Source organism: Sus scrofa, chromosome 2 (genome assembly GCF_000003025.6).
Source record: "Sus scrofa isolate TJ Tabasco breed Duroc chromosome 2, Sscrofa11.1, whole genome shotgun sequence".
Classification (NCBI taxonomy): Eukaryota; Metazoa; Chordata; class Mammalia; order Artiodactyla; family Suidae; genus Sus; species Sus scrofa.
The window spans coordinates 62714019-62737302 of NC_010444.4; the positions used below are offsets into that span (position 1 = coordinate 62714019).

The following is a 23284-nucleotide window of genomic DNA, read 5'->3' on the forward strand; positions in this document are numbered from 1 at the left end:
ATATTGTTAATAAAAGTTCTATAAAACATAACTATTTAAAACAGAAAATTGAGCTAAATCAGGGTTAATGAATGAAAAAGAAGGATGGGGAGTTTGATTTAGGTAGATTCAAATTATTACATTTAGAATGGATAGGCGAAGTGACTCTACTGTATAGTACAGGGAACTGAATACAATCTACAGTCTCTTGGGATAGACCATAATGGAAATATTATGAGAAAAAGAGTATACTGTAATAAAAATAAGTAGAAGTATACAGGAATAAAAATAAAAAAGAGAATAAAAAATTATAACTGAGAAATACATTTCAGAGCTAATTCTTTGACAAAAGTCAAATAGAGAGAATCATATATTTAATGGAAACAAGAAAGAAAAAGAACAGATGCCTAAAATTAGGAAAGAGAACAATGAAAAATATATATAAGAAAATACCTTGCAAGACAATATTTCCAACTTCATGTTAAAAATCTGAAAATCTCTAAGAAATGAATTTATTGATTGTTTCACTGGTTGGTTCCGCATAGGGGACAACAGATCAATAATTAAGGAAGGAATTAAATAAACACCAAAACGTATTTCCAAAAGTGCCATGGTGGAAACACAGTAAGTGGCAGGAACATTAGAAGACTTTTTTAAGTATTCCAGAAGAAAGGAACATCTGCCATCAGTAACATTTATTTATCAACATCCTGGAAGTTCTAACCAAAATAGCCAGAGAAAAAGAATTATGAGTTCTAAATTCCCATGTTTGAAGATGGTAGATTGGGCTGCAGATAATGAATTGTTAGCTGAAAATCTCTTGTCACTGGATATAATTTTTGTAAGGCAGTTGATATAAAACACATGTATAAAAAAACCCATAGTGATCTAAAAGTGACATTCAGCCATTTCGTCTACCTAGTTTTAAAAAGTTTTCATCACTACAGGATTTCCCTGTACCATCTTTGTAGCTTTTCTGTAAATCTCAAATTATTCAAAAATTAAAATTAAAAAAGTGTGTGCAAGAGCAAAGAACAGTAGTGTTCATACATAGAGTTAATCTCTTAGAAAAAAGATCACGATCAATTCAAGTTTTAACAAAAATAGAAATCTCTAGGGACAGTGACAGGAAAACTGCCAATACCCAGTTAGTGAGTGATAAATTTACTAAATAAGCTAAGATTTATTCCTTTTGACCCCCTTAAATCACTTCACTCATCACTTCTGGCAGCGACTGAATATCACGTTTTTTTTTTTTTTTTTTTTGCCATTTCTTGGGCTGCTCCCATGGCATATGGAGGTTCCCAGTCTATGGGTCAAATTGGAGCTGTAGCTGCTGGCCTACATCACAGCCACAGGAATGCAGGATCCAAGCTGCAACTGCAACCTACACCTCAGCTCATGGCAATGCCAGATCCTTAACCCACTGAGCAAGGCCAGGGATTGAACCTGCAACCTCATGATTCCTAGTTGGATTCATTAACCACTGAGCCATGACAGGAACTCCCAGTCTTTTTAAAATTTAAATAATGAATATGAGTTTGCAGTAATGCAGTGATAATGATTAATATGTGTAGATGCTCTTTAGCTCTTAGGACCAATTAAAAACTTAAAATACATTATCTCCTTAAATTTAACCCTCATGCTAATGCTATCAAGGATACTACCATTTCCCCCATTTTATAAAAGTTGAAGCTGAGATACAGAATCATTAACTAATATCAGAAGATGTATGAATGAACTTGTAAGTGATAATTTTGTGGAATCCCAGGGAATATTGCTTGTTTGAATGAATGAATAAATAACACTTGATAGGTAAAGGAATAAGGAGCATCTTTAATAGAGAATAGAGGCACCAGCATGGCTCCCGAAGAATGACTAAGATGTCTGTATACTGGATAAGAAACTCTGGAGAGATGTTGGGGTCTGAGAGGTCAGTTTCCCTTAGGAAGATGAGAGCTCCTCAGAATTTGGTTTAAGAAGAGAGGGGAAGAAGCTGAGAGGAAGAGTGATTGAAAGAGACTCAGGAATTGAAGTCTGTAGAATGCTTTAGCAGATAGAATCTCACCATCACACTATCCCCATTTGTGCCATTGAAGTTAATACTCTGAGAGTTCTGCCTGCCTCCATACCTGTTTCCTGTAGCAGTACGGTAATGTTACCAGTGAACCTCTAGTTCCATGGGTGTTTTCTTCATTGGGTGATAGATGTTCAACTCAGCTCCAAGGAAGGGCAGGGAGGTGGCACCAGGCATCAAGTCTCTGAAATGGCAGAGTTGAACTCCTTTCTTCCTGGAAAAGTGGAGATGTAGACAAGAGGAGTAAGGGGCATATTTACCATTTCTGTGTCTTCAGAGGTTGAAGTCTCACAAATATTCATTAAATTAATTATTCCATTGATACTTGAGTCTCTGAGCAATTTGGTTCCCATGAGTGGGGGAGCCAAAATAGAAATGAAATTTCTTTCTGCTACTTTTGTACCCATAGGAGCATCTTGAATGTGAGATATGTGCTTCCCTTCCCAGGCCCCTTAATCATGATGTGCTTTTCTCCATGGATATCATCTCCACTGTCCTCTCCCATGAGCATTTCCTTGACATTTCAGATGGAATTTCTTTGACTATCAAGGACATGATGACATGTTGTTCAGTACTTTGTGAGTCTCAAAGACTCAGAGTTGTTATTAGGGATCTGGGACACAACCAACTCCCAACAAAACCATTTCCAGTGACAGCTATTCACACTCAGGAGGGTGCAATCTACAGAAAGTTCCAGTCATGTAGTGAGAGAAATATGGTGGGACATGGATTGCTGGCTCTACAAGCAGGACTCTACAGGTATTTATAGTTTTACAGGGTCAAAACAAGTGCATTGAGCAGTCCACAGTACTCTAGTTCAGAGGAACAACCCATCCTTACTAATTCAGAAGAGACTGATTTTAAAGTAATAATCAACATTATAAAAGCTCTGTCAGAAAATAAGAACAGACAAGCACTTAGTTTGACTGATTTTTTTTTATGTACTCCCCATGGCATTTGGAAGTTCCCAGACCAGGAATTAAATTTGAATCCTGATACCAAACCCAAGTTCTAACCTTCACAGTGGATTCTTTTCTTTTTTTACATTTATTTTTATTAAAATTTACTTGATTTACAATGTTTCATCAAGTTCTGTTGTACAGCAAAGTGATCCAATCACACACATTTCCCTGTACTGTGCAGTAGGATCCCATTGCCCATCCATTCCAAATATAAGAGTTTGCTTCCAAAAACCCCACAAAATGCCCATCCATCCCAACCCCTCCCCATTCCCCCTGGTGAACCCCAAGTCTGCTCTCCTTGGCCATGATCTGTTTGTTTGTTTGTTTGTTTTTAGATAGGATCATCTATTCCACATTTTAGATTTCACAAATAAGTGATACATGGTATTTGTCTTTTTCTTTCTGGCTCATTTCACTTAGTTGAGAAACTCTAGTTCCATCCATGTTGCTGCAAATGGCATTAGTTTGTCTTTTTATGGCTGAGTACTATTCTATTGTGTATAAGTACTATATCTTAATAATTTATCTATCAATAGACATCTAGTCTGCTTCCATGTCTTGGATTTTGTGAATAATGCTGCTATGCCCATAGGGGTGCATGTATCTTTTGCAATGAAGGTTTTGTCTGGATATGTGCCCAGTAGTGGAATTGTTGGATCACATGGTAACTCTATATTGAGTTTCCTGATACTGATTTCCATACTGATTTCCATAGTAGTTTTACCAATTTACATTCCCACTAACAGTGATGAGGGTACATTTTTCTCTACACCCTCTCCAGCATTTGCTATTTGTTGAACTTGTTAATGATGTCAATTCTGACTGGTGTAAGGTTGTACCTCATTGTAGTTTTGATTTGAATTTCTCTAATAATTAATGATATTGAGCATTTTTTTCATATGTTTCTTGGCCATCTGTATGTCTTCTTTGGAGAAATGTCTATTTAGGTCTTCTGCCCATTTTTTGATTGGGTTTTTTTTTGTTGTTGTTGACTGACATGGGTTCTTTGTATATTTTGGAGATTAGGGCCTTGTTTGTTGCATCATTGGGGGAGATTTTGTCCCATTCTGTGGGTTGTATTTTCTTTTTTTTTAAAAATGTTTTCCTTTAGAAGAAAATGCTCTTCCTTGCAGGAGAAATCTAATCAGTAAAGTCAAAAATACTGATGGAATTAAAAAAACAACATTTTGGCAGCCACTACAATAATAGGTGTTTTAGGCAAAAATCACCAATGACTCAAAACCAGAGGGTGAACGTATGATGTAAAATGAAATATTCACCTAGTTTCAAAATATCTCCTTATGATATACTTATTAATTTCAAAGAAAAAAATAGTGTCTTGACAGTGGAGAAACCTGACAGAAATCATCTTAACCACACAAAGTTAACAGGCTTACAAATGGGACACATGGATGCCCTGTGCCTTTTGAGAAAGACATAACATGTACATGATATTTCTACAAGAATGCTTAACTGGACTCTAATCATGAGGGAATATCACATACAAAAGAATAAAATACCTAGGAATAAACCTACCTAAAGAGGAAGAAGAGCTTTACTCTGAAAACTATAAGATGCTGAGGAAGGAATTAAAAGACACAGAAGGACACAGAGGGAATGATACACCATATTCTTGGCTGGGAAGAATCAGTACTGTCAAAATTACTATACTAATCAAGTCAATCTATAGATTTGGTGCAATCTCTATCAAATTACCAATTCACAGAACTAGAAATTTTTTTTTTGCAAATTTGTATGGAAACAGAAAAGACCCCCAAATTGTCAAATCTTGAGAAAGAAAAATGGAGCTGGACGGATCAGGTTCCCTGACTTTAGACTATACTGCAGCTACATCAAAAACCATATGGTACCAGCAAAGAAGGAGAAATATAGATGAATGAAACAGCATAGAAAGCCCAGAAATAAATCTATGCACATACAGTCAACTAATCTATGACAAAGGAGGCAAGAATATAAATGGAGTAAAGATAGTCTCTTCAATAAGTGGTGCTGGGTAAACTGGACAGCTTCATGTAAAAGAATGAAATTAGAACACTCTATAACACCATACACAAAAATAAACTCAAAGTGGATTAAAGACCTAAATGTTAGACAAGATACAATAAAATTTCTGGAGTAAAACAGTATACTTTTTGATGTAAATCACAGCAATATATTTTGGATCAAACTCTTAAGAGTAATAAAGTAAAAAAAATAAATAAGGGGGACCCAATTAAACTTAACAGATTTTGCAGAACAAAGGAAACTATTAATGAAATGAAAAGACAACCCACAAAATGTGACTAAATCTTTGAAAATCACGCAACTAACATTATATGAATCACTAAAATATACAAACCTACCAAACATATTTATATAAAAAACCAACCCGATTAAAAAATGGTCAGGTGATCTAAACCAACGTTTCTCCAAAGTAGACATACAGATGTCCAAAAACACTTGAAAAAATGCTCATCACTAATTATTAGAGAAATATAAATCACAGCTACAATGAAGTATCACTCACTCCAGTCAGAATGCCTATCATCAAAAAAGCTACAAACATTAATGCTGGGGAGGGTGTGGAGAGAAGGGAACCCTCCTACACTGTTGGTGGGAATGTAATCACTATGGAGAACAGTATGGAGATTCCTTAATAACACTAAATATAGACTAACATATGATCCAGCAATTCCAATTTTGGGCATCTATCTGGAGAATGCCATAATTTGAAAAGATGCATGTACCCCAGTGTTCACTGCAGCACCATTAACAATAGCCAAGATGTAGAGGCAACCAAAATTTCCATCGACAGAAGACTAAATAAAGAAGATGTGGTACATATACACAATGGAACATAACTTATTCATAAACAGCATGAAATAATGTTTGCAGCATCATGGATAGACTTAGAAATCATCATACTAAATAAAGTATTGTCAGAAAGAGAAAGACAAATTTTATATTTGATCAATGATATGTGAAATCTAATAGAAATGATAAAATGGAACTTAAAAAACAAAAAAGGCTTAAAGATTTCAAAACCAAACATTTTTATCAAATAGGAAATGTGGGGGAGATTGTAAATTATGGGGTTGGGATTGATATATACACACTGCTTTATATGGTATAGATGGTAATGGGGACCTACCGTTTAGCACAGGGAAATTTACTCAGTACTGTGTGGTAGCTTGTATGGGAAAAGAATCTGAAAAAGAATGGCTATAGGTACATGCAATAATGATTTACTTTGTAGTATACCTGAGATTAACAAAAATTTGTGAGACAAAAGTATTCGGATACAATTTAAAAAATTTAAGTATTGTTTAAAAAATATATACATATATAAAGGAATTCAATCACTAGAAACTTGTTTAATTAAAACTTGCATTTGAACTACAAACCTTGATGATTTGTATGCATAATGAAGTTGGACAAGTGCTTGTCTAGAACAGGTTTTTCTTACCTTCTCAATGTTGACATTTGGGGCAGGACAATTATTTCTGTTGGGTGTGGTCCCACGGTTTAAATGAAATTAGCCACATTTCTTCAGGCATGGACAAATATTCCTGGGGAAAATCATTTCCAGTTGAGAGAACCATTGCTCCAGATTCAAGCACTGGGAGCATCCTGACAGATTCCAATCAAGATCCCATCCCTTCCTGGGTGAATACCTTACAACGTTAAGTAACTCTAAGTCTCATTTCTATAATAGAGAATGGAGTCCATAAAAGCAGTACCTCTCTAAAAGAATTCCAAAGGAATGCATTATTTTAAAATTAAATTCGTCAATCCCTATCATATGCTAAGCTCATTTATGGTGTATAAAAATATCTAAATAGGTCTCTTTAATTACAAGCATTTAACTTTCTCACTTATAATTAGAGACCAAATGGCAGTCAACTTGTGTAAGTATGAAATCCCTGATTGGCTTGGAAAAAAATGTCATAAGTCCAAGTAGTAAAGAACACATGCTTTTATATTAATGTAAGAGCAAATAATAAGAGCAAAGTTACCCTCCTTTTTGAAGAGGAGAGCATTTTTTTTAAAGAGATTTCAGGGGTTGTGACCTCCATAACCAAAGCTTTGAATATCCAAGGAACATATTCAAGACCAATCCTCAATATACTTTTGAAAAAGTTTGAACTCAATAATGAGATGATGTGATGGGAGGCTTAACGCTTTGGAACCAGGAAAGTTCATGGAGAAGGGGCAATACAAACTGAATTCACTAGCTTATAGTGTAGTCTCCTAGGGATAGAGAATTAGCAGAAAAATTCCATTCTGTCCAGACCAGTGTCTCTAATGGAACTCATATAGTTAGTGGTTGGAATAATAACAGGAAAACAGGCCTAATGAGCAGATGTAGGAAGCTGTAGATATACAAGCTGCTGCAGTCCCTCAGCCTCTGCAACTTTTGCTTAGATAGGACATGGCCTTTAATGTTGCAGTCAAAATCTGTACGGGAGACCAATACTTGATCTCCTCCTATTGTCTCATTTTAAGGGAAAACATGGTCTGCATCATCAGACAAATTCAACGAGAAATTTTGACTTCTGCATGGAAGGCTTCCTTTCAAAGTCTGCATGTAGGTGAGTCCAAGAGCTGAGCAGACACTGTAGGACAGGATCAGAGAGGATGGAAGCCAAGAACATGTACTTGAGGTCTCCTGAGCACCACCCCAGCATAGCCCAGAAGCCAGAGGTCACTAGTTGTTTTACTTTTCTAATTATGTATTTATTTATGATGCTGAAAAAGTGAACATTGCACTCGGTGATGTAAGCATCAGCATAGACAATTAAATGGTATTCATGGAAGCTCAATTTGAAAAAGGAATGAGAGGCATACCTTGCTTCCAGTAAAAGTGGAACCTAAGTCCAAGGATCTTATTAATTAACTGGAACAGACAAATAGGGAAAAGGCTCAGGAGAAAAGGAGACTTCTAACATCATCATATCCCTGATTTCAACTTTTCTCAAAAGTGTGTTGAGAAAATATACCCAGTATTATTGTATTTTGTATCTTTCCATTCTGAGTTGTTAGTTTATACCTGTGATTATTTTTCTCTTGGGATATTCTATCTGCAGAAAAAATTTTCTATGTGTAGAAAAAAATTTCATTATTATTTTTTTCTAGGCATCAAGAAGATGTCACTGGAGTTGGAATGCTGTCAAACTAAGGAAGCTTTTCTTCATCACACTCTGTCGAGGGTCATATGAGGTTATTCACTTTATTTAGATAATTATCTCCCCCCCCCAAGTCCATACGTTCATTTTGTGCCTCTCTCTCTCTTTCTCTTTCTTGCTCACACTTAATTTTTCTTCTTTCTATACTGAGCAGAAAGTGTCACTACCAAAAAGTAACAAGTTTATTGCTGCATGAGGACCTTGTGAACTGGAACTTTTATGTACCATTTATACATTCTTTAGGAGTAAAGTAATATGATATGACCAGTTGGAGCTGTAAACTTTCATGGCCTAAGGAGGGTGTTTCTGGATGAGAAATGAGTGGTACTAACACAGCCCAGGAGGCCATGCTGTTTGGTTGTGTGCCTTGTGGGTGTTAGTGCAATTCTCCAAGCAGAGGCACCTGTATTCATATATTAAGGTGAGTTCCGAGGTCTGAATTCAATCAACAGATGGTACTGAAGGATGGGAACTGCTTTAGCTCATACAATGACTTTGCACCAGAATTAATAAATTACAGGGGACATCATGTGAACAAGGGATTCTCTTTGTACTGAAGTTGAGGCTGTAGCAGGGAGGCCACAGTGTCTCTCAACATCCTCTGACACCATCTCTCATCACTCCTCTTCTTGCTCATTCCTCTGTCCCACTGGCTTCTTTGCTTGTATTTGAATGTATGAAATAAGTCTCTTTCTCATGTCCTTTGCAGCAACCATTCGCTCTACTAAGCACATATGTCTCCTGACATCATACTAGCTCTCTCTCTCTCTTTCCTGAAGTCTGTGTTCAACTATCACCTTGTTTTTTGGCCTTACCTGAATGTTCAGCACAAATAATATCTCCAAACACTCTCTCCTCTACACCTGGTTTTGTATTCTTCATAGCATCTGTCACCTTCTGACACAGTGTGTCAATTTTTATTTGCAGGTCATTTTTCATTAACCTTGCATTTCAGGAGATTTTTTTTTGAGTACTATATTTATTACCTATATGTTCTTGGAACATGGTTTATAACTCAATATATATTTCTCAAGTGTATGGAAGAATTTCTCATTAAAATTACAAACACATCAATAATTCTGGCATATGTTGGGAATGGGACAAAAATTCCTAGTCAGAGATGAAATGGGACATAACTCAAGGGGAACTTATCTGTATACAAAATGTTAAAATCAAATTCTTGATGGCAATAGGGACATTTCCCTACTTCAGCTTTGTGAGTTAGGCCCAGCTGTGCAAAAATTAGTCATGTTATTTTCCTTTCTCCTGGCAGTCACATCCACCATATGGAACCAGGGAACAACAATACACACATTTCAACATTTCTTCTTCTGGGACTTTCAGAGGAACCAAAACTGCAGCCTCTTCTCTTTGGATTTTTTCTCTCCATGTACCTGATCACTGTGTTTGGGAACCTGCTCATCATCCTGGCCGTCAGCTCTGACTCCCACCTCCACACACCCATGTACTTCTTCCTCTCTAATTTGTCCTTTACAGACATCTGTTTCACCTCTACCACCATCCCAAAGATGCTTTTGAACATTCAGAATAAGAGCAAAGTCATAACCTTTGATGGCTGCATCACCCAGATATATTTTTACATACTCTTTGCAGGATTAGATGACATTCTCCTGAGTGTGATGGCCTATGACAGGTTTGTGGCCATTTGCCACCCCCTGCACTACTCAGTTATCATGAATCCCTGACTCTGTGGGCTGTTGGTTCTGCTGTGCTGGATATTGATGGCCAGGTATTCCTTGTTACACACCTTAATGGTATCAGGATTGTCCTTCTGTCCAGATTTGGAAATCCCACACTTTTTCTGTGAACTCAATCAGGTGGTACAACTTGCCAGTTCTGACACATTTCTCAATAACATGGTGGTGTATTTTTCAACTGTCCTGCTGGCTGGTGGTCCTTTTACTGGTATCCTTTATTCTTACTCTAAAATAGTCTCCTGCATACATAGAATCTCATCAGCTCAGGGGAAGTTCACAGCCTTTTCTACATGTGTATCTCACCTCTTGGTTGTCTCCTTATTGTATTGTACAAGCCTAGGGTTATACCTCAGCTCTTCTCCTACCCAGAGCTCACACTCAAGTGTGATTGCCTCAGTGATGTACACTGTGGTCATGCCCTTGCTGAACCCCTTCATCTATAGTCTGAGGAATAAAGACATAAAGAGGGCTCTGAAGAGATTCTGTTTGATGCCAGATACAAAGGCCCAGTTTTCCCGGGGGTGATGTAGTGCTCTTGCTGAATGGCTTAAAGTTTTGGAAAAAGCAATTGTGATTCTTTGATCATTGTGGAATAAAATTTGCTCCTTTTATTTATTTCCTGGGATATTCATCTTTTTAGTATTCCACTTCTCTATACAACTTCAGTATTTCACTTATTAAGTTTTATTTTTCTGTTTGATATTTTAGGCAGCTCGTACTTTTTCCTACCTCAAAGTTTTCCTAACTTTGGTTTAGAAATGTTTGTAAATTCCTTTTCTTTGGTAGGACATCCTAGATTTATGTGGAATAATTACTTTTGAAAAAAAATTCATCCCAAATACCTTTCTCTTGTTTTTATGAAAGAACAATCATGAGTTGCATTACCCATATGAAGAACTTACAGATGACAACCAAGGCAATTTATTTATTTTTAATAAGATTGGTTGTATCAGTGGATATGGAGAAATGACTGTAAAGTTATATGAGGATTTTTGCTTATGCAATGGGTTGATATCCCAATTCTTTGTATTTTTTAATGGTCAAGTTTATATGTATATATAATTTTATCATCCAAGGATGGCTCACGGGAGAGTTTGAATGCTTGTCCACTCATGTAGTTCAGGGTCACAATTTATACCAAAAAACAGGTCTTCCAATTTCATGCTTACCTGGAAGGCAACGTCAGTAGAGTCACTTTTTAACTCAATTATCTGAAATTAGTTGTTTGGGGTTTGTAGATGCAAACTGTTGAATTTGGAGTAGATAAGCAATGAGATCCTGCTTTATAGCACAGGGAAGTCTACCTAGCCACTTGTGATGGAACATGATGTAGGATAATGTGAGGAAAAGAATATGTGTATACACACAGACACACAGACACACAGACACACAGACACACACACACACACACACGTATATGTTCATGTCACTTTGTTGAATAGAAGAAATTGACAGAACACTATAAATTGACTATAATAAAAATTTAAAAAGTTAAAAAATAGAGTAATCATGAATGTTTACTTTAAATATGAGAATAAGTGCCTAGAATGAGTAGCAAATTCTTGTAATTGCTCTCAGTTCTGTTGACTTTTATTTTATAATAGTTAGCTATTGCTGCATTTGAACTTATCCTAATAATAAATATTTTATTATAAGGCATCTACTATCAAGTGAGACTGTGCTGAGGAGTTGTTCTGATCTTTGTTGGGTTGGGTGCCTCATTAATCTATATGTACCTGTAATCCTCTATGTTTTAATTCTAAAATTCATCTCTGATGTTGGATACAGCTTTTTTTATTTCTTTCTTCACCACTATATGATGGTTGGCTCCACTTATATATGTTTAACTTAGATTTTATGGAATAAATAGTTTACCATTTATGCTCATGGTGGAGTAAAACTCCCTTTAATCTCACACCTTCAATATACTATTAGTAAAATATTCACTAGTAAAGAAGAGCTTCTCTGACCAACACCTAAGGACACCAGAGATTCATACAGTTATGCATCTGAATATGGGTGGGTTGTAACAGATAGATAAGGTGGAATCAGGAGAACAGCAGAAACAGTGCCCCTAGGCTCAGATCCACAGCTGAGAAAGGTGAGCTAATAGCACCAGAGAATGTGATCATACCAGTAGAAGTGGCACACATGACTCTGGCCTCCTGGATGCAGCAGCTTCTACAGCCACGGGGAGTCATGCAGAAGGGGTGTTGTTGCCTTCAACGCAATTCATCCTGTATTCAGCAATATTGCCCACTATCCTGGCAGTCCCTTCTCTACTCCCAGAAGAGATGCCAGCCACAGTATGGACTCTGACAGACAGGCTGAGACTTGGGACCTGGGACCCTTTGCTGCAGTGCTTACACCTGGATGGAAGTCTCCTCCAGCAACAAAATGCAAAGACACTATAAGGGACTAAAAATAACTGAGTGTCTGAATATTTGGGGCAAATTTTGAACAAGATACAAAAAGACCAAAAAACCCACTGCCACTTCTGAAGACCTGAGAGGTAAAGCAGGGCGCTGTGCATGAACTTTGCATACAGCACCACCAAGGGGGTGAAAAGACCACCTAAGTCACCCAACAGGCCCAACACCTAGATCTGTCCCTATCCTCATCCTATATAAGGAATCAGCTCATGCTCCAACCCACACAGTGAGTGAGAAAGGGAAAGTTTTACTTTCTTTTGCTCTCTCTTGGTGCAGCAGGAGCCCTAATAATGACTTGCCTGAATTTCCTGTTTGTCCACTTGTCAATTTCTATTTATTAATGAGGCCAAGAACCCTGGTTGGTAACAGCAGTAGCAAGTCTCCAGTGAGCCTGGAGTCACAAACCATGATGCAAAGGTCACTGGCAACACATTTGGCAGAGGCCATGAAATGCAAAAAATGTACTTTCTCAAATAGAGACAGCTGCAGCTCAGGTAAGAGAAAACAAAAATTTGTTCTACAGAGTCATCTAACTGAATCCTAGAAAGGCCTCTAGTTATCAATATGTTATTATTAGAATTAAAATAAACAAGGATTTACATAAATAAAAATGGCATTCGTTATTTCAAATGCACTGGGAGAGGAGCATTGATCATTATGAAAAAAAACACATTAACATGAAATCACAAAAAAGAAAGGGCAATTATCCAGAAACCCATTTTAAAGTCACAGAGGATTGTGATCAAACACGTAGAGAATTCAAAATAGTGTCAGAATGGAGTTCCCGTCGTGGCGCAGTGGTTAACGAATCCGACTAGGAACCATGAGGTCGCGGGTTCGGTCCCTGCCCTTGCTCAGTGGGTTAACGATCCGGCGTTGCCGTGAGCTGTGGTGTAGGTTGCAGACGCGGCTCGGATCTCTCGTTGCTGTGGCTCTGGCGTAGGCCGGTGGCTACAGCTCCGATTCAACCCCTAGCCTGGGAACCTCCATATGCCCCGGAAGCGGCCCAAGAGATAGCAACAACAACAACAACAAAAGACAAAGGACAAAAAGCCAAAAAAAAAAAAAAATAGTGTCAGAATGAAACTTGACAAGCGATAAGAAACCTCACAAAGGGACTTAAATAAGCTCAGGGATAAAAATAATGAACATAAGAAAAATTTCCCAAAGAGATAAAAACAAATAATGAAACAAATTCTGGAGCTGAATAACTCAATAAATGAGATGAAGAATGCATTTGAAATCACTGGAGGGAATTCCCTTTGTGGCTCAGCCACAAAAGAAAATAAAGCACTGGAAGTGAGTAGCATAAAGTTGGCCAACAAGTACATGAAAAGAGGTTCAACATCTTTAGTCTATTTTGAATTTATTTTTATGTATGGTGTTAGTGAGTGTTCTAATTTCACTCTTTTGCATGTAGCTGTCCAGTGTTCTCAGCACCACTTACTGAAGAGACTTTTTCCATTGCATATTCTTGCCTCCTTTGTCATAGATTAGTTGGCTACAGGTGTATGGTTTTCTTTCTGGTCTTTTACCTTTTCCTACTGATCTGCATCTCTGGTTTTGTACCAGCACCAAACTGTTTTGATGACAGTAGCTTTATACTAGTCTGATGTAAGGAAGCCTGAGTCCCCCAGTTCCATTTTTCTCTCTCAGGATTGTTTTGGCTATTTGGGGTGTTTTGTGTTTCCATACAAATTTTAATTTTTTTTGTTCCAGTCTTTGAAAAAAATGCCTTTGGTCATTTGTTAAGGATTGCGATGAGTCTGTAAATCACCTTGGGTAATACAGTCACCTTGAAAATATTGATTCTTCCAATCCAAGAGCATGGTATATCTTTCCATTTGTTTGTATCATCTTTGATCTCTTTTATCAATGCCTTACAGACCTAAATATAAGAACAAATAGCGTAAAACTCCTAGAAGAAAGCATAGGCAGAACATGCTCTGATATAAAATGCAGCTATATATTCTCAGATACACCTGCTAGAGGAATGAAAATAATAACAAAAATAAACAAATGGTGACATAATTATACTTAAAAATATTTGTATAGCAAAGGAAACCATAAATAAGCCTCAAAAGTCAATAGACAGACTGAGAGAAAATATTTCAAATGAAGTGACTGACAAGGAATAATCTCCAAGATACACAAACATCTTATGCAGCTCAATACCAAAAAGACAAACCACCCCATCAAAAAATGGGCGGAAGATCTAAACAGACAGTTCTCCAAAGAAGACATACAGATGGCCGAGAAACACATGAAAAGATGTTCAGCATCACTCATTATTAGAGAATGCACATCAAAACCACGATGAGGTACCTCCTTACACCAGCCAGAATGGCCATCATCCAAAAGTCTACAAACAACAAGTTCTGAGAGGGTGTGGAGAAAAAGGAACCCTAGTACACTGTTGGTGGGATTGTAAATTGGTGCAACCACTGTGGAAAGCAGTATGGAGATTCCTCAGAAAACTAAACATAGAACTACCATTTGATCCAGCAATCCCACTCCTGGGCATCTATCCAGAGAAAACCCAACTCGCAAAGACACATGTACTCCAATGTTCATTGCAGCACTATTTATAATAGCCAAAACATGGAAACAACCTAAATGTCCATTGACAGAGGAGAGGATCCAGAAGATGTGGTACACATAAACAATGGAATATTACTCAGCCATCAAAAAGAATGAAATACCAGTACTTTTAGCAACATGGATGGGCCTAGAAACTATCATGCTAAGTGAAGTCAGCCATACAATGAGACACCAACATCCAATGCTTTCACTGACATGTGGAATCTGAAAAAAGTACAGACGGAACTTCTTTGCAGAATAGATGCTGACTCACAGACATTGAAAAACTTATGGTCTCTGGAGGAGACAGTTTGGGGGGTGGGGGGAATGTGCCTGGGCTGTGGGATGGAAATCCTGTGAAATCAGATTGTTATGATCATTATACAACTACAGATGTGTTAAATTCATTTGAGTAATAAAAAAATGAATTTCCTCCCCCCAAAAATGAATTCCCCCCCAAAAAAAGCACATGAAAAGACACTCAGAATTGTTTGCTTGCTCTTCTATATGCTAACAGATAGAGAAGTTAGGGAAACAATTCCATTTATCATCACATTGAAAAGAATAAACTACCTGAGAATAAACCTACCTTAAGAGACAAAAGAACTGTACCCTGAAAAATATAATACCCCAATGAAAGAAATCAAAGACAACATAAACAGATGGAAAAATATACAATGCTCTTGGATTGGAAGAATAAATATTTTCAAAATGGCAAGCAGTTCTGAGAGGGAAGTTTGTAGGAATACAATCTTCTCTTAGGTAAGAAGAAAAAACTCAAATAAACAACCTAACTTTACACCTAAAACAACTAGAGAAGAAAAGACAAAGTGCAAAATTAGTAGACAAAAAGAAATCATAAAAATAGAGCAGAAACTACTGACATGGGGGAGAGATCAAGATGGCAGAAGAGTAAGATGTGGCACTCAACTTTTCCCACAACACATAAAAAAAAAATCTACCTGTAGAACAATTTGCACAGAATATCTATTGCATGCTGGCAGAAGACCTTAAAACTCCAAAAGGGGCAAGAAACCCTCAACATAACTGGGTAGGACAAAAGAAGAAAAAGAGAGAGAGAGAGAGAGAGAGAGAGAGAGAGAGAGAGAGAGAGAGAGAGAGAGAGAGAAAAGGAATCAGGATGAGACTAGCACTCCTGAAAGGGAGCTGTTAAAGAGGAAAGGAACCCACACCCTGGGAAGCCACCTAACTGATGGGGAAATCAGCCAGGATGGAGGGACCTCAACATCGCTGAGAAAAGCACAGCAGCTGGACTGAGGAGGGCAAAGCAGGGGGAAAGCTGCACAGATCATCTGCACCACTGTTCTGGACACCACATATTGAGTTGCTGGGGTGGGGCTGGGTGATGAGACTCAGGCTCCAGACGTCAGTTCTAGGGAGAGTACTAGGGTTGGCCATGAGGAGACAGCCTGGGCAGCTAGGGAGCAGTGTGCCATGGGCTGGGGAGCAGAACACCACAGCTGAGGGAACCTGGGAGGAGGTCTGGGCCCATAGGTGGAGCAAGGTACCATTGTTGGGGAGGGAAAGAGGAGGAGGGGAAGACCACCATAGCAATCTCTTTCCCTGTGCACATGGGAACTCTCAGATAGGGGAGCACCTCTGGTGCAGGCACCACTTGTTTGGGCTATGGGAGACCCGACTCCTCTTGTGTGGCCTAAGCAAGTGGGGGGCTAAGCATGACATGGTGTCTCTTGTGTGATCTACAGGTGGTGGGGACAAACCACAGAAGTCCTCTCAGAAACCAAAAGATGGCATGGCCCACCACCACTAGAGGTCTATGAACAGCTTCCACCTGCAGCCCCAGGCACCTCAGAAGACAGAGAAGAAGAGGAACTGCAAACAAGCACCAGCTGTTGTTGCTCTCACTACTCAAGGAACACACTTGCCCTGCTGCAGACATTGCTAAACACTCCAGGCACCATCTAAATCTGCCTGAGGTTCGTTACCACTTCCCAAGGCCCTGAAACTAGGAATAGACTGTGCCACCTTCTGTCAGATCCTTGCTACTGTTAAGAGCCAGTAACTAAGCACTGACTACTAGCCCAGCCCATTGCCTCCTTTTCCTTGGAAACACAAGCAGCATCCTATCACAGCCTATCAGTTCAGCAAAACTGAATCAAAGAAATAGATCAATTGAACAGATAGATCGCTAGAAATGAAATTGAATGTAATAAAATACTCCCTACAAACAAAGCCCAGGACCAGATGGCTTCACAGGTGAATTCTACCAAACCTTCAAAGAAGAAATTATACCCATCCTTCTTAAATTTTACCCAAAGTTTGAAGACGAGAGGAACACTCCCCCCAAATTCCATGAAGCCACTATCACCCAAATAACAAAACCAGACAAAGATACTACTAAAAACAAAAATTGCAGGCCATTATATTTGATGAATACAGATGCAAAAATTCTCAACAAAATTTTAGCCAACCTAATCCAACAACATATAAAAAAGATCATACACCATGACCAAGTGGGAACCACCCCAGATTCACAAGGATGATTCAATATATGCAAGTCAATCAACAGCATACACCTCATTAACAAAAGTGAAAAACCACATGATCATCACAATAGATGCAGAAAAAGCATTTGAAAAAGTCCAACATCCATTTATGATAAAAACTCTAACCAAAGTGGGTGTAGAGGGAACACACCTTAACATAATAAAAGCCATTTATGACAAACCCACGGAAAATATAATACTCCATGGAGAAAAGCTGAAAACCTTGCTAAAATCTGGAACAAGACAAGGATGCCCACTCTCACCAATTTTATTCAGCATAGTATTGCAAGTCCTAGCCACAGAAATCAGACAAACCAAAGAAATAAAATGTATCCAAATTGGAAAAGAAGAGGTAAAATTGTCACTCTATGCAGATGACATGATGATATATACATATAAAACCCTAAGGTCTCCACCCCAAACTATTCAAACCAATCAATGAATTCAGCAAAGTAGCAGGATACAAGATTAACATTCAGAAATTGGCTGCATTTCTGTATACTAACAATGAAATACTGGACAAAGATTATAAAAAATATCTTTGAAAATTTCACCCCCCAAAATTAAATACCTGGGACTAAACATGACTAAGGAGGTGAAAGACTTGTATGCTGAGAACTATAAAACATAAATAAAGGAAATTAAAGATGATTCAAAGAAATGGAAAGATATTTCTTGCTCCTGGGCTTGAGGAATTAATATCATAAAAATGGCTACACTACCCATGGCAATCTGCAGATTCAATGCAATTCTTATTAAATTACCCATGACATTGTTCACAGAAGTAGAATAAACAATCCAAAAATTTATATGGAACCATAAAAGACCCAGAATTGCTGAAGCAATCCTGAGGAACAAAAACCAAGCAGGAGAAACCAAGCAGAAAACAGTATAGAGTTACATTAGAAAACTAAATATAGAACAACCATATGACCCAGCAATCCCACTCTTGGGCATATATCTGGACAAAACTTTCATTGAAAGAGATACATGCACCCCTATATTCATTGCAGCACTATTCACAATAGCCAAGACATGGAAACAACTTAAATATCCATCAACAGATGAATGGGTTAAGAAGACGTGGTGTACATATGCAATGGAATACTACTCAGTCTTAAAAAAGAACAAAATAATGCCATTTGCCTCAACATGGATGGAACTAGAGACTCTGTGAAGTAAATCAGAAAGGGAAAAACAAATACCATATGACATCACTTATATCTGGAATCTAATATATGGCACAAATGAAACTTTCCAAAAAAAGAAAATCATGGACTTTGAGAATAGACTTGTGGTTGCCAAGGGGTAGGGGGAGGGAGAGGGACTGGGATGGACTGGGAGTCTGGGGTTAATATATACAAACTATTGCATTTGGAGTGGATAAGCAATGAAATCCTGCTGTATAGCACCGGGAACTAAATCTAGTCATTTATGATGGAACATGATGGAGGATAATGTGAGAACAAGAATGTATGTATATATGTGTGACTGGGTCAGTTTGCTGTACAGTACAAATTGACAGAACACTGTAAACTAATTATAATGGAAAAAATAAAAATCATTAAAAAAGAAAGATCTTATACATTTCAAAAACACCAATTGAGGAACAACTCATCAAACACTGGCAAGAACCAGTCTAAGGGTTCATCTCTCATGAGCAGATTTTAAAAATATTTTTAGCTATAAAAAGACATAAATCCTGCTATATGTGACAAAATAGACAGACTTTGAGGACATTATGCAAAATGAAAGAATTTAGACACTGAAAAACTAATAATATATTTTCTCATACATATGTAGAATCTAAAGAAGGCAAACCTTAAAAACAGATAGTAGAATGGTGGTTTCCAGGGGCTGGTACACTGGGATACTGCACAGTAACACTACCACAAGAAAAGAAACCAACAGCTTTTTTAGAAACTAAAACTAAAAGCATGGAATCTTTCAGTCTAACTGATAGATAATTCAAAAGAGATTTTGTGAAGAAACTCAATGGAAGAAAACTAAGAAGGGCAAGGACCTAGGAATAAAATTAATGAACAGAGGAATGCTTTACCTAAATATTGAAACTTTAAGATTGAACCAAACAGAAATTCTGGAACTGAAAAAAAATCAATAAGCCGGATGAAACATGCACTAGAAATCACTGGCAACAAAGAAGAGAGAAAATATGATACTGGTAGAGGGGAGAGAAATGTGATATTTTTGAAATGAGGAACTTTAACAAGAACTCTCTCTCTCTCTTTTAGGAAGGTCAATGTTGGGGTAATGGGCATCTTAGGAGGAGAAGAAGAGAATAAAAATGTGGGGAGTTTACTTAAATTATAAACTTCCCAAACTTGGGGAAGAAACTGGATTATGAGTCCATTGAACTAAAAAACAACTAATTACCTAAATGTAAAACAATTTTCTCCAAGATGTATTAAATAAAATAGTCAAAAGTCAATTAAAAAGAAAGAATTTTAAGGCAATAAGAAATTTTTTAGAATGGTATCATACAAAGAAACCCCCATTAGAATTTTAGGAGAATGCTTAGAAAAAACTATATAGCCAAGAGGGTAAGGAAAGACTTTCTCAAGTTATCGAAAGAGAAAAACTGTCTAGAATATTCTATCTAGCAAAATTACAATTCAGATCTGAAGGAGAAATAAAAGGCTTTGCCAGATTGCTCCTGGGCAAATGGTGAAGGGGCCCATCATTGCTAGACATATCTTGAAAGATCTTCTGCCAGAAACCGAGTGAAAAACACAAAACTTTGGGTATTATGATAAATAGTAAGAATCAAACAACTGCAAAACCCTATCAGAAGAGTTTAGAAATATTTTGTTATAGCATAAAGTTTAAAGGGAAGATAAAAAATATGGCTACTTCAATTTAGTACCAAACTCAGAACATAAAAAGGATAATTTGAAGAAATGAAAATACAAAAGGGAAAAAATGGAACCCATATATAAATGAAGATAAAATGCTATCAGCAGAAAAAAAGGACTATTTTTATCTGTTAGATGCTTAATATGAACCCCTTGGTAAGCTTAAAACATAAATCTAGATGAGAGGCTCACAATACCAAAAAAGAGGAAACAGAGAACAACTCAGAAAACCACAGAGAGAATCAAAAAGCAAAGGAAAAACAGAGGAATAAAGTGACAGAATAAAAAGAAAAAATGGCAAATCTATCTCATCTATTAATAATTACCATAAATTTAAATGGATTATATATATCAATCAATAAATCAATAGATACAGAGTGCCAAGATGGATTGAAATACAAGATCAAATTGCATACTGCCTCCAGGAGAATCACTTCAGTTTTTTTCAAAAAAAATTTTGTCATTTTGTCTTTTTAGGGCTGCATACAGAGCATATGGAGGTTCCCAGGCTATGGGTTCAGTCAGAGGTGTAGCTGCCAGGCTACACTGTGCCACAGCAATGCAGGAACTGAGCAGTGTCTGAAACCTACACCACAGCACACGGCAACACCAGATCCTTAACCCACTGAGTGAAGCTAGGGATCAAACCCATGTCCAGATCCTTAACCCACTGAGTGAAGCTAAGGATCAAACCCATGTCCTCATGGATGCTAGTTGGGTTCTTTAACCGCTGAGCCACAATGGAAATCCCATTTTAGCTTTTCTAAAAAAAATCAGCTTTAAGCTGTTTCTATTTTGTAGGGTTTTTTTTGGTGTCATTTTCATTAGTTTCTACATATTAGTGATATTGTTTGATATTTGTCTTTGATTTCTTTAGGATAATAATTTCTAGATCCATCTATGTTGCTGCAAGTGGAATTATTGCATTCTTTTTTTATGGCCAAATAATACCCCATTGTACCACATCTTCTTTATCCAATCCTCTGTTGATGAACATGCAGGTTGCTTCCATGTATTGGCTATTGTAAATGGTGCTTCAATGAATAATAGGGTGCATATACCTTTTGGTATTATGGTTTTCTCCATATACACACTACTATATATAATAGATGTGTAACAAGGACCTACTGCATAGCACAGGGAAATCTTAATATTGTGTGATAACCTATATGGGAAAAGAATCTGAAAATGAAAGTCAGATATTTGTATATGTTCATCTTATTTATTTTTTTCATCCCTGAAACTAATACAACTTTATAAGCCAACTATGTTCCAATAAAATTTATTTTAAAAACATAGACTTAAAATGAAGTGATGGAAAAAGATACTCCAAAAATGGCAAACAAAAAGGGTATAGCCATATTCATATCCCCCCAAAATATATTTCATGTCAAAAGGGAAACAAAAGACAAAGATTAACAGAATATAATGATAGAGGGAAATATTCATCAAGAAGACATAATAGTTTTTAATGTATATGCACCTACTATACAAGCACCAAAACATATAAAACTTTGATTAAAAATTAAAGGGTGATTCCCTTTTAACCACACCCTCTCCAGCATTTTTTATTGGTAGACTTATTAGCGATGGCCATTCTGACAGGTGTGAGGTGGTACCTCATTGTAGGTTTGATTTGCATTTCTCTAATAATTAGTGATATGGAGCATCTTTTCATGAGCCAATTGGCTATCCATATGTCTTCTTTGGAGAAATATATATTTAGGTCCTCTACACTGTTGGTTGAAATGTAAATTGGTACAACCACTATGGAAAACAGTATGGAGGTTTATCAGAAAACTAAATCTAGAACTACCATATGATCCATAAATCTCATTCTTGGGCATATATCTGGACAAAAATATCATTAAAAAAGATGCATGCACCCTTATGTTCATAACAGCACTATTCACAATAGCCAAGACGTGGAAACAACCTAAATGTCCATTGATGGATGAATGGATTAAAAAGATACGGTACATATATACAATGGAACTACTCACCCATAATAATGAAAAACTAATGCCATTTGCAGCAACAGGGCTGCAATTAGAGTACTCATCCTAAGTGAAAGTGAAGGAAATCAGAAAGAGAAGGACAAACACCATATGCTATCACTTATATGTGGAATCTAAAACATGGCACAAAGGAACCTATCTACAAAACAGAAACAGACACAGAGACATAGAGAAGAGAATTGTGGTTGCTAAGGGCAAGAGGGGGAAGGAAGTAAGATGACTTGGGGGTTTGGGGTTGGTAGATGCAAACTATTACATTTAGAATGAATAAGCAATGGGTTCCTATTGATTAGCACAGGGAACTACATCCAGTCTCTTGGTATAGACCATGAGGGAAGATCATGTGAGAAAAAGATTGTACTATGCTGTGCAGCAGAAATTGGCACAATTCTGTAAATCAACTACACTTTAATGAAAATAAAATTTAAAAAATTAAAAAAATTTAAAAGACTAAAGGGAGAAAGTGACAGCAAGAAAATAATAGCTCATGAATTTAACACACCTGTTACCAATGGCTAGATCATCTGCACAAAGTAAACAAATACACAGCAGGTACATGAAACATAAGACCAGTTGGATTTGATATATTTTTACAAAACATTCCATCCAAATGCAGCAGAATACATTTCCTCAAGTGCACATGGAAGAGTCTCAAGAATAGATCATATTTTGGAACACAAAGCAAGCCTCATAAATTTAAGAAGATTGAAATTACATCAAGCATCTCTTCTGATCACTAGGGTGTGAAACTACAAATCAAATAAAAGAAGAAAGCTGTAAAATACAAAAATACATGGACACTGAACAATATGTAAGAAAATGGCAATTATGTAAAGAAGACACCAAAGGAAAAATGGAAAAGTACCTGAAGACAAACAAAAATTAAAAGTATTATATACCAAAATCTATGGGATGCAGAAAATCTGAACTA

At 37.0% G+C, this 23284-nt stretch overlaps 1 pseudogene; it reads left to right on the plus strand.

The window, feature by feature from the left end:
* On the plus strand, nucleotides 9491-10447 carry LOC100521001 (annotated as a pseudogene).